Genomic DNA, 13,557 nt, shown 5'->3' with positions numbered 1-13,557 from the left:
TAAAATATATCTTTTAGAATTAAAATATAACAAAGTGAGTAAAGGAGAAGCGATAAAAAAGTAACTCAGGTCATTTCAAAGACAGACGCTGTAAAGTCTTCAATTGATAAACTTTTCAAAGATCACAAGGTCTACCAGAGACTTGAAATAAATGCGATACTTACCTATGATAAAAAAGAAAAACTGTAATAATCTTATTCTATGCTTCTAAAAATCTTAAAACTAGTTTATCAAAATGAGATTTAAAGATTTACTTATATGCTGCTTATGTCTCTACTTTATTAAAAAATAACAAAAGAAAGTCAATAAAATAATCTTTTTCTGAAAGAGTACAACTTTTGTTATAGTTTTTTTAATTTTTTGACAATTGAGATTATATTAGAAATTAACAGTCTTTCCACTTTGACCAACTAAACTAACCAACTGGTTGTGCAGAATGGAACTCGGTAAAGGAATAATTCCAATCTAACCAACTGGTTGATCCCATATTTTATTTTTGAAAAAACTATTCTAGTTAGACCAACTGGTTGTGCAGAATGGAACTCGATGACTACCTTCCACTTTGACCAACTAAACTAACCAATTACTGGTTTAATGCAGATTAATAAAAACAAATGACAATCTAAAAACAAAACCTACCTTTTCAATGGTCGTGTTCGTACTTCGTAGGCGTCATTTTTTAGCGCATGTGCTGCAAAAACCTTTTATTGCCCATGTCAAAATCATGGCAACGACAATGTACACGTTATTTTAACTTTTCAGGTAACTAAGTATATTATAAACAATTTGTTCGTGGCGTTGCCATGACATTGACATGTTTTGGACACGCGCAATAAAAGGTTTTGCGGAGTAAAACTTATCAAAATAGTCTTTGATTATACTTAGTGCAAACAAACAAAAAAGGAGAGAATAATCTATTTTCTTAACGGCCGTTCCCAATATTTGATCTATCTCTGGTTTTGCCCTACTATACTAGAGATAGGAATAGCTCACAATTGACATAAAATATATGTCTCTAATGTCTAATTTGAGCTATTCCTATCTCTAGTAGGGCAAAACCAGAGATAGATCAAATATTCCGAACGGCCGTAAGTCGGTTAAAATAATGTCTATCGTCACTTTTTCTACCATTTTATTCTTCAACTTTTAAGTTAGTCTCATCTGTCTTTCTTTGATTTTTATTTCTTCTGTATCTTTCATCTTTATTCCATTTACGAAAAGGCAGAAAGCCCGTCAGTTTAGATTAAAATCGTCCCTAAAGAATTAATAGCCAAGTTTTAAGTACAGGCTAATGGGCCTACAGTGGGATTCAATTAAACCTGAAACGTTTTTATTATTTTTAATTTTACGGATTTTATGAAGGTTATGAAATGGAGTTGTATTGCGTCATTTTTTTGTATCAACCGTGAAAATATAAAGTAAAAAAATATTTTTTTACTTAAAACTCTATGGTGGGTTGCACCAACTTACTTTAACTATAACAAAATGTCAAATGAACTGTCAAATCTTTGATTAAAGTCAACGGTCAATTTCACTTCGGGTTAAGTTCAAGTTAGATAAGGATCACAGTGTTGCCGTAACAAATTATTTGTTCCTGTCAATTTGTATGGATAATTAATTTTTTATACTCTCAATCCCAACAGACATATTATTATATTAAATTCTAAAATTTTAATATTTTATTTATTTATTACAAATTACAACAAACCACAACTATCATTACAGGGTCATAGTTAAAGTTAACCACAACTATACTTAACATTAATTTTGACCATAACTGTAACTATAACAACGCGTGTGGTGTTACCCACCTTTTGACACCTCTTTAAATTAAGAGCGATCCACACCGCCGTTTTTCCATACAAACGTTGACCGCTGTTTCCTCCCTGGATAATACCGGTAGAGTTATATTTTTTTTCTGAATATCTATGGCCACTAATATAATGTCCCTATGTTTTCTTTTTTTTCATAATTTAATTATTAAAAAAGATATAAACGTTCAAAAACCCAAAAAAAATGCCAAAGTTTTCTCTGAGTTCAAATACCCATAAAACAAAATTGGCTGGAATATACCAAAAAAGTAAAACATAGGAACACAGCTCAAGCCTTGTTTTAATTGTTAATGAAAAAAATACTTAAATCGGTTAAGTTTTGGAGAAGGATTCAGAGGACAACGAATCGATGATTTTCTTTTATTTTATTAGAACTTTTGTCGTGTTGTCTCTATCGCACTCTGCGGTGAGAGACTTGAGATTGGTGAGACAGCAATACATTTTCAAAATACCTATTTCGAATTTCTCTCGTCCCTGGTGTATCCTCTTAAAGACAAACTGGTTAAGAATTTTAATTTTTGAAGCGTTTGACAGAAAATGTAAAGAATTTACGTTGTAAGAGCAGATTATATTAATTTACCTGTATTTCATACCTTATCGATATTGCTTCTAAGTTTTCACACAACGGGAACCAATTTTTATTTCATCTGAAAAAGTCATGTTTTGAGAATAATAAATGAGATTTGTGAGTAGATTACACATTGACTCAAAAGGATGGATGTAAATCAATTCTTGAACCAGATCTGGCCGCCCACGATATGAAGAAAAATGGCACAGTTGACCAAAAAGGCGAAGTAGATACTAGATGGATATATCATTTAGAAGTGTGTAAATTTTTAAATTAGAACATAAAACAAAACGTAAGATCTCAAGAAAACTGAGGCGCTTGCCTATACAAATCACGAAAAAATTTAGCTCTTTCAGCGCTGCTACTTTCACAGTGAACTCTCTATAAGGAACACGTACATACCCTAAAGTATTATCACTTAGTTTTGTTACACACTGTATAGGTCATAAAACATGCAATAGACGTCAATTATTATGGTTAGAATATTATGTCACAATAGACATAACGACCAGTAGTTCGACTGCAAAGAGACGGACAGGTTTCAATATCTGTCAAATTCGTCGGGTTTCACTAGGATTATGAACGGAATGTGCCTCGCGCTGGCTGATATAATTTATTTTTAAATATTTAAAATAAAGATTTCAAAATTAGATTCAGTCAATTTTAATCGCATGTGCCAAAACATAAACAACAATACGACCAAAGAGGAACACGTCCAGCGAATATGTCATAGTTTTAAATTCGTAGGTAACAAGTTAAGAACCCTAGCGACGATTTTCGTCATAATACGTCAAATTTAAAAATTTCAACATCAGTTCTAAGTCGGCATACTCTATAATTCTGTCTACTCTGATTATGTTGTGAACTTTTCGCCTTTCGTTTAGGTTTAAAAATATCTACAAGTTTAGTTTGGATTCGCTATTAATAAAATGTTTATTTCTTTACAGATTGGAGCGAGACGTTGAATAAATAGAGGTGAGAAATTCCACTTTTATGCACAAGATATAATAATATTACTCTCAGAGAAGTGGGTTCAGAGGCCGATGACAGACTACGTAATTCGGTCGGGTTATGTAAACCGTAGTAGGCGACTAACCATGATTAGCATTGACAATAATTGACATAGCCCGACTAAATAATGTAAAAATAATAAATCTTACGACTCAATGTATCCGATAATACTTTTAAAATACTTAAGTACATTTAAAACATAACAAAAAAACTTTGGTAAGTACACTTATCATAATTGTTTATGGAATAAATTCAACATTCTTATATTTATTATTCTACATTTTAATCAACATTTTTTTATGAAATAAGGCGGCAAACGAGCAAACGGGTCCCCTGATGGAAAGCAACTACCGTCGCCCATGGACACTCGCAACATCAGAAGAGCTGCAGGTGCGTTGCCGGCATTTTAAGAGGGAATACGCTCTTTTCTTGAAGGTTTGAACGTCGTATAGGTCCGGAAATACTGCCGGTGACAGTCTGTTTTACAGTGCGCGGCGGAAAGTTACGCGGGAAACGCACGGTGGAAGAACATTTAGATTAATAACATAGAAATTCACCAAAACCAACAAAAAGCGACAACTCCGAAGTTAGTGCTAATAAGCACTTCATCAACGCAAGTTTTAGGACAATCCACTTTATGTGGCTTAGAGCTTCGGGTTTTTGCATAACTTTCGCATTATTTTGAAAGCGCTAGTACAAGGCGATTAATTTTGGAGTAATAAATTAGGCAGACCTATAGGTACATGTGTAGGGGTACAACACTATTTAGGCTGGCTATACGTATACGTTTTGCGTATTCGTTTTCCTAATGTGGAATTCCGATTTAGAATTCCGCTAGACTAGCGCAATCGTTCGTTTTTTACGTGCGAACGCGCCGCGCCGGTTTGCACTTGTAAAATAAGTAAGTGTGGAATTCCTTCCGTTCGGAAAAAAGTGAAAAAAAAGAGTCAGTAGAAAATACATTATCGGGCGCACAGCCCGATAATAGCCGATAATGTATTTTCTACTGATTCCATGCATTCAGATTTCCGAATACGGAAAACGAATTAGGAAAACGTGTGTATGCAGCCAGCCTTAGCCTATTTTGTATTAGTCATAAGTCCTTAACACATAACATCTTCTTTAAACATTGCATAAGTTTCTAAAGCTAGCTTAGAAAGTTCTTATGTGGTTCTTATATCATTCATCCGAATGCTATTTTCTGATTTGATTAACAATAATTATTAATAAATAAATCTACATCAATGTAAATTTCATTTATAGTAAATGATTTTTTAAGAGCCTATGCTGTCCCACTGCTGGGCAAAGGCCTTCCCCAAAGTCTTCTCGTTCTCTCGATCCAACGCAGCTTCTTATTTTTAACTGACTTCTAAATACAGGTTCTATGTTCTGCTGAACAATTTCTTGATTGCAATTTCCTTGTTTCCTTGACTAGGCGTTAAAGCTGCTTATAGTTCCTGAGATTGAGTGTTACAAACACACATTTGGAGCAACAACCCAGGTGCTGCCTCGAGGTCGGACGTCCCACGTAAATTTTATCGATTCAAGATTGTTAGCACATGCATAATTTTAGCCGCTAGTTCTGCTGACCTATATTACTAAGAAAATAGTGGATTTCCGCTGTCAATAGGTTTTATGGGTTCCGTAGCAAAAAACGGAACCCTTATATATTCACCGTGTTTATCTATCTATCCATCCGTATGTCCGACAACTTATCTCCTAAACTATCAGACCCGTATTGACCGCATTAAGCTTTAAATTTTTTAAGTTGGTATTTAGCTAAGCTTAATATGAAAATGGAGCTTCAAAAGACGTAAAAGCTGTGCCTCGGCAGTCGGCACGAATTTTCTCGATAGGAAATTCTCAATAAGAAATAGTTGCTATTTAAACTGTGACTTCTGTGGTATTCTATCAGCTCATTTCCATCAGACATGATGATGGTCAGCATTAAAACGGTTTATTTTTACGGAAGAATAGACAAAGTGACGGATTGACACAGGAAATTCGCCATTTTGTCGCTAAAATAGTCAGTTTGTCCAATTGGGTTTGGAGGTTAGATTGTGAGGTTTATAATTAATTTGACCTAATTATTCAAATTGGTAATTAAATTTGGGTTAACCGTTTGAAGGGCAAAAGGACTGAGGTATTAGATATTCTTGGTCCTTATTAGTAGTTGTAGTTAATAATAATAGGTACTAACTAGTCTACCACATACTAGTTAGTACTTAGTAGTTACTCTCGTACATGTTTAGTTTTAATTTCATTTTTTTGGTTCCGTACACTCTGTATTTCGCTTTTATATAATAATATTTCAGTAAATCGAACTACGAGTATAATCCACACACATTATATTTTCTGCTTAAAGACCACAATTTTTGAACGTTATAATTAAAAAGTACTTACCTGAAAAAATTATGAAATTATTGAAAACTAGCTGACCCGACAGTCATTGTCCTGTCTTAACGATGATTATATTTTAATTTAAATTTTTTTTTTTTTTTAAATATACAGATATATTATATATACAAACTTTAAATATAAAACTATAAAAAGAAAAACTTGCCCAAGTCGTCCCCATCTGGCAGAGTGCCCAGCAAGCTGACAGCATTGCCACGTTGGATGGCAATTGCTATCCGCTGTGCCAGGTAGCTCCCAGCTCTGGGGTCTCGGGTGGCTTCAACAAGCTTCTTAGATATTCCTCTAAAAAGCTTATGTGCCCCCGGACCCCATGCACCTAGAGTTTCCACCCCAAACGGTTCAAATATAAGATCTCCGCTGAGGTTCTCATATTTGCGCCGCTTGAGGTTCTCTGCTTGGTTTGCGGCTGCGCCCGCACAGCTCGAGGTGCTCTGAATATGGGACGAGGCGAGTGTGTCGACACAAGTAGCGTCCCACACAAGGGCCCGACCCACATTCCAGGGCACCAGGGTCATTCCATCGGGTCTCTTGCCATCGTCGCGCGCCAAACCGGAGGGCTCCAGTATCGCTGGCACGCCGGCAGTGACAAGAGCCCGACGAATGAGGTCATTCAGGTTGTGATGCCGTGAAAAGCGTCCGGCACTTCGCGAGCAGCACAACCCGTGGTGACCATAGCTGTCAACGCGCGCGCCGCATACACACTGATGGGGGACGACATGGGGGACACCAAGACGCAGGGCAGTGGCAAGACGGAATGTATTACGGTCCAGCAATGTTCTTGTGTTTTTAGATGGCAGTGCCTGCAGCCAAGCTCCCGACTCCCACCTCTCCACGGCCAAAAGTCGAGCCCGTTCTACGGCGCTGGTAGACGTGTTAAACAGTTTATTACGCACCAGTTCGCAGATGGGCTCGTCCCAGAGCCTTTGGGAAGATGTGTTCTTGGGAACCTCGCTGCCGGCACTAGCAATGTCCCAGGCATCCTTGGCCTCGTCCGCAAAGGGAATGACGAATGGGCAAGATGAGGGCTCTAAAATTTTGGCTATTACTGCGCGATTTGCGTGGACCGAGGACAAGAACGCCGGTAAAGCTGTGTCCGATGTTTTTCGTATTCCCAGGCCACCGAACCTCACTGGTAGTGTAGCTTGGGTCCAGGAACGTTCATCAAATTTTATGTTTAAAATTGTGGAAAGCGTATGCTTTAGGGTGTCATCTAAGCTATGGAGAAGTTCTGGGAACTTCCAGAGCTGACAACACCGCAAAGCATACGTAAATTTTGGAACGAATAAACAATATCGAATCAGAGTAAATGCCATGTGACTGTTAATTTGGAGAAGACGATCTAAACTTTCACTAAAATTTCGTGTTTTTTCATTTATATAGTCCGGAAAAGAATCGGCTAGAACAGGTGAACCCAAGAGAAAAAGTGCACTCTTCTCAATCACTGATAATTCTGGGGCGACGGCCACATTTGACGGTGATTTGAGATTTTACCGGCGCGCGTATGATCGCATACCAGCCGAGTCTACAGAATTTCATTCGAATTTTATAGGCAGGCTATAAAATGGGAATTAAATTCATTTGATAACGTTCGCGTTAGGATTTAAACTTGTACCTAATACAAAATCTGTATGTATAAAACTCAAAGGTGACTGACTGATTGACATCTATCAACGCACAGCCAAAACCACTGGACGGATCGGGCTGAAATTTGGCATGCAGGTAGATGTTATAACGTAGGCATCCGCTAAGAAAGGATTTTGATAAATTCCAACCCCAAGAGGTTCAAATAGGGGATGAAAGTTTGTATATAACAATACTTCTTAACGCGAGCGAAGCCGCGGGCAAAAGCTCGTTATCAATAAGTCGTTATTTTAAAATACTTGATTAGATTATAATTTGTGAGATATTTTATTATTCGTAGGATATTATGTTATAAACTATGACACACGTATTCGATTTTCGAATTCCTTTTGCGTATTCGGAAATCCAAATGCATGGAATCAGGAGAAAATACAATAATTAACTAGCGCAAGCGGTCGCATAATTCCGATAGGAACGAATCGGAAAAACAACGAACAGTTGCGCTATTCGCATGGAATTCTAAATCATAATTCGAGTCAAAAGAAATCAGACATAAAAACTTTTTTCAAATCGATATTAGACAAGATCATTTTGATTCGTATCTCACGTACTTACATTATTCATTACATCAATCCAAACATAAACAATGATAATAACATATACCTACGTAGTTGACGGTTGTACTGCTAAAGCTACCTTTCAATGCCGTCAAATAAAAAAAGTTAAACAACAAGTTCCAACTTCCTAGTAATAATATGACCCATATATCTATCCATAAATTTTAACTGCAGGAAGGTATTCTATACCGGAAGCCCGCGCTTTCAATACTTCGCTTTATTTTAGCTCATCCAGATGTTTCGAGAATAAAAATTTAAATAAAGGTGGAAAGTAGGTGAACGTGCATGATTTTGTGCTTGTTTTGTAGCGGAGATGCTCGAACTACAAAAGGTTTTTGAGTTAAGAATCTTCATTACTTGGATGCTGAATTGAAAACTGAAATACAATAAGTTTGAAGCAATTTATTGTCATGAAAACTAATCTATCTTGCCGTGCTTGACATAAAGGGCCTGAGGCCGTAGCCAAAGTCACTTTCGTTAAAAACGATGACGAAATTCGTTATCAAAATGTATGGGATTTGACATTAGTCTTCGGAAGTGACGTTTCATTTATCGATGACTTATGTCAAACCGCATACATTTTAATAACGAATTTCGTCATTTTTTTTAACGAAAGATAAGTTGTCTAAGGGACCTGATTACACCAGTACCGATAAGTGGCGAGACAGTGTCCTCGGCCGAGCACATCCATAATAAACATACTGAGTGCTTGGCCGAGAGCACTGTCCACTCTACTCGGTAGGTGTGATTTGGCCTGTACATTTTTGATTCCGAACTTCTACAGTAGACTTCTTGGCTGACTATGTCTGTTACATCTTTAAGTGCTCATCTCGCAAGGCCTTTGCATCCATTGTGGATGATTTTTACATAAATGGTGAAGTTACCAATCTTCGATCTGTGGTGACTAGAACAAGGTTTTATATGTCTTTATGGTTGCCCAAGCAAATACGGCATTCTCAGAACGTGGTCGGCCTAGTCGAGAGGAAAAAACAAGTCAGTACGTCTAAGACTAACCATGTGCGGGTTTCCTCACGATATTTTCCTTCACCGTACGAGCGTCAGTATTACGTACTTGAGGTCGATGTCTCATTGGTACACGTCTCCGGGATCGAACCTACACCTTCTCGAGTGCTTATCAAAGGTCTACCCACTAGGCCACGGACGCTCTCTACGTCTCCTAGGGATGATGCAATCCCTAAGATGTGCTAAATGCTAATATTACCTAACATGAATAATGAATATGCATGTACTCACACAATAGAACTATAGCAAATCGACTTGTCCTATCCTATAAGGACGTCGATTTTGGAAGATCGATACGTGGCTTACATATTTATTGTCTTAAGTTTTCCGAGAACCAGTGCTGTTGTTAGAGGAATATAAAGTTTATTTTTATTATTTAACTAGTTGTTGTCATGTTGCCTCATGCCTACTAGCTACTTTGCTATACCTTTCGTAATTCGTTTATCGCACGGGATCTGTACATTCATTCAGGAGGATCACTACTTTTTGACCTATATGGCTAATGAGCCTAAGTCATAACTACTCATAGCACACCTAAGATTAGTGTTCACTAAAGGACAGGGCGATAACAAGGCTATTCTTATGATGAACTGTAATGGCTCTGATTGTCTTTCTGCCGTTTATTGAACAGCGTTGTTGATTGATTAATATCTATAAAATATATAAAATTTGCGTTTTATTTAAATAAACTTCTGTGAGAAACCGATCGCGACATAAGACAATCTCTCTACTATTCATATTATATATCACATAAAAACGTTGTCCATAGTTTAATTTCAAATGTTTGTTTGTTTCTTTTATCAGTGAACTTTTGAACTACACTTAGAGATAAAAACTTATGCACATTACTAATTTATCAAGAGAAAGAACATCGTAGAAAATATATTTATCATGCGTATGTTATAATATACAGGGTGTAACAAAAATAAGTGATAATACTTTAGGGTGTGTACGTGTTCCTTGTAGAGAGTTCACTGTGAAAGTAGCAGCGCTGAAAGACCAACATTTTTTTTCACTTTTGTATGGGGAAACTCGTGACGCTCGGGCCCTTGCCCATACAAAAGTGAAAAAAAAATCGTCTTTCAGAGCTGCTACTTTCACAGTGAACTCTCTACAAGGAACACGTACACACCCTAAAGTATTATCACTTATTTTTGTTACACTCTGTAGAATGATTATTTTGTTGATTTCGTTACGAGACATTGCAGAATAATCATTCTGATCGATTGGAATATACAGATAGTTCTGCTATGTAAGCAAATTCTTTCAAAGTAAAATAAAAATTATTAATATAATTTTTTTTTTATGAAATAAGGGGGCAAACGAGCAAACGGGTCACTTGATGGTAAGCAACTTCTGTCGCCCATGGACACTCGCAGCATCAGAAGAGCTGCAGGTGCGTTGCCGGCCTTCTAAGGGGTAGGGAAAGGAATAGGGGTGGGTATGGAAGGGAATAGGGGAGGGTACGGGAGGAAATAGGGGAGGGTAGGGAAAGGAAAAAGGTTGGGGATTGGGCCTCCGGTAAACTCACTTACTCGGCGAAACACAGCGGAAGCGCTGTTTCACACCGGTTTTCTGTGAGGACGTGGTATCTCTTCGGTCGAGCCGGCCTATTCGTGCCGAAGCATGGCTCTCCCACGTCAAAAAATTATGTTAATAAATCTAAAAATTTTTGTTTGACTTGTCATTTTACTATAAGGGACGGGGGGTTATTTATGGAATAATCATGGACGTTTTCTTACGTGTACAGAATGACAAAATTATGTGTAAAACAATTTAACTCTGAAAACATTTCGCATAAATAAATTTCCTTTTTAATAAATAATTTTCCTATTCCATCTGTTATTAACTTTAATAATTACAAACTGGCTTCCCGTTGTCCTGAAATTATTTCGGGATTATTGTGGCTTTGTTGGTGTTTTGTGGATTGTGTTGCTAATGTACATTTTGTTTATCTCTGGCAACTTGTTATATCTGCACTGGGTTTTCGTACAAGACTAATTAATTACAAAAGTTACTTGTTTATTGTATTACTAACATTGACATAGAATGACGGAGCGGTCCTGACTCCAAACCAACTCCAAAGTAAAGGAGTGAGCACACTGAGACGGGCCGTGCCGGGGCTCAGCGTACCGGGGCTCATCGCAAAAATCCACCTCCATACAATTTGTATGGAAGCGGAAATCCGCTGCGCCCCGACACAGTGTGCGATTCGCGCATCCGCTTCCATACAAATTGTATGGAGGCGGGTTTTTGCGATGAGCTCCGGCACGCTGAGCCCCGGCACGGCCCGTCTCAGTGTGCTCACTCCTTTAACGCGGACAAAGGCGTGCGGCCAAAAGCTGTTGTCTTTATCTTTTTTCTGATCTACGTTTTCAGGTCCACTTTAAAAGAAAGAGATGAATACCTATTGGCCGTACCTTACTCTCCTTCTGATCAATATTTTATGATTACTAAAAAATACTAAAATTCATGATCACAAAAAATTTTGTTCAGGCAATGCTAAAACCCATTTCCTAATGTTTTCCTACAGTAGCATATCTATTCAACTGTGTTGTTGATCGGTTAATATTGACGTTCTATCTATTTAATAATATTTAGGTAGACAGTAAAATTTGTGTTAAAATCGGATAGACCTGGATCCCAGAAGGATAAGACATAACTTACTCTCTGATGGATGAAACCATAGGTTATTAGTAGTGCCTCGTGTACTTAGAATACCTGGGAATTTGTGTAACTGTAAGTGTGACACCTGGTCAGGTACCAGGAACCAAAGTGGACTAAAAATGAGTCTTACTTTACTTATTTTCAAATGGCTAATATTTATATATAATTTGTAGATAATTGTTTTGAACTAGTATCTTGTAGTGTAAGACACTTTTCAATGACCAAAACTATTGTCAGACGTTTTAAAAGTAACTTTCGTGCTATTTTTTCTCAAAGGCATTATTTTTATTTTATAAATTAATATAACACCTTAGAAAACCATACGATATTGCAAGAATTTATTTTCTACTAGCTGTTGCCTGCGACTTTGTCCGTGTCAGCATACTGCATAGTATAATAACGAAGATGGACAATTTTCCCCTGTTTCCTTACCCAAAGGGTAAAAACGGGACCCGATAACAAAGATATTTCAGCCTGTCCGTCTGTCTGTCTGTTCATATCCAGACTGTACCTCCCCTTTCTAACGTGTAGTGAATATTATTAAAGTATGGATACAATTGAGTATTTTTTGGTCATACACCTAGTCAAGTGCCTACCTGTTAGACCCAGATCCCAGAGCGATAAGCTGTAACCTCTTCACGCCCAAACCGCGTAACCAATTTTGCTGAAATTTGGTACAGATATACTTTGAGCCCTGGGGTTAAGTATATCTATCCGTTTTTTCCTTGCCTTGCCTTATAAAACGAAATAGCTCCAAATAGCTTTACTTTTATATAAATTTACTTCAACATTTATTAATTGAGAGATAACTTCATCTCACAAAATTTCGGGATAAAAGTGTCATATTTCCTAAAAAGTAAAGTATTTCCGTACCAAATTTCAGCAAAATTGGTTAAGCGGTTTGTGCGTGAAGAGGTTACAGACAGACAGACAGACATTTTTACACATTATGAGTGATTGAGTGAGAGTGAGTATAGCTCCATGTAGAGCTTCACAAATTCGAAGGTATTCTAAGTACATAAGGAACTACTGAGAACCTAAGGTTTGATTCATATTGTGATAGTAAGTTGTCTTATCGCTCTGGGATCTGGGTCTAACAGGTAGGCACTTGACTACGTATATGACCAAAAAATACTCAATTGTATCCATACTTTAATAATATTCACTACATGTTAGAAAGGGGAGGTACAGTCTGGATATGGACAGACAGACGGACAGGCTGAAATATCTTTGTTATCGGGTCCCGTTTTTACCCTTTGGGTAAGGAAACAGGGGAAAATTGTCCATCTTCGTTATTATACTATGCAGTATGCTGACACGGACAAAGTCGCGGGCAACAGCTAGTAGAAAATAAATTTTTGCAATATCGTATTGTTTTCTAAGGTGTTATATTAATTTATGAAATAAAAATAATGCCTTTGCAAAAAAATAGCAACAAAGTTACTTTTAAAACGTCTGACAATAGTTTTGGTTATTGAAAAGTGTCTTACACTACAAGATATTAGTTCAGAACAATTATCTACAAATTATATATAAATATTAGCCATTTGAAAATAAGTAAAGTAAGACTCATTTTTAGTCCACTTTGGTTCCTGGTACCTGACCAGGTGTCACACTTACAGTTACACAAATTCCCAGGTATTCTAAATACACGAGGCACTAATAATAACCTATGGTTTCATGGTCTAGGAGCACTCTGTATTGTAACACGGATATTGACAGATTGTGATTTACTACCCCATCATTCTCGAAAGTCGTATCACTAACCAAACGATATGTTAGCAGTAGTTCTCAAACTTTTTACATAATGGAACCCAAAAGACATTTCCCTTAAATAATG

At 37.0% G+C, this 13,557-nt stretch overlaps 1 protein-coding gene across 1 annotated transcript in view; it reads left to right on the top strand.

The window, feature by feature from the left end:
* LOC121734681 (connectin-like) overlaps window positions 1-13,557 on the top strand; it is a 98,563-nt gene that overhangs the window by 29,473 nt on the left and 55,533 nt on the right. The window contains exon 2 of the mRNA XM_042125280.1: window positions 3,348-3,375. The gene's annotated coding sequence lies outside the window, so the exon portion shown is untranslated. The remainder of the gene's footprint in view (window positions 1-3,347; window positions 3,376-13,557) is intronic.

Source organism: Aricia agestis, chromosome 16, assembly GCF_905147365.1.
Source record: "Aricia agestis chromosome 16, ilAriAges1.1, whole genome shotgun sequence".
Taxonomy (NCBI): domain Eukaryota; kingdom Metazoa; phylum Arthropoda; class Insecta; order Lepidoptera; family Lycaenidae; genus Aricia; species Aricia agestis.
Note: the sequence above shows the minus strand (reverse complement) of the source record. Positions and strands in the feature narration are given on the sequence as shown.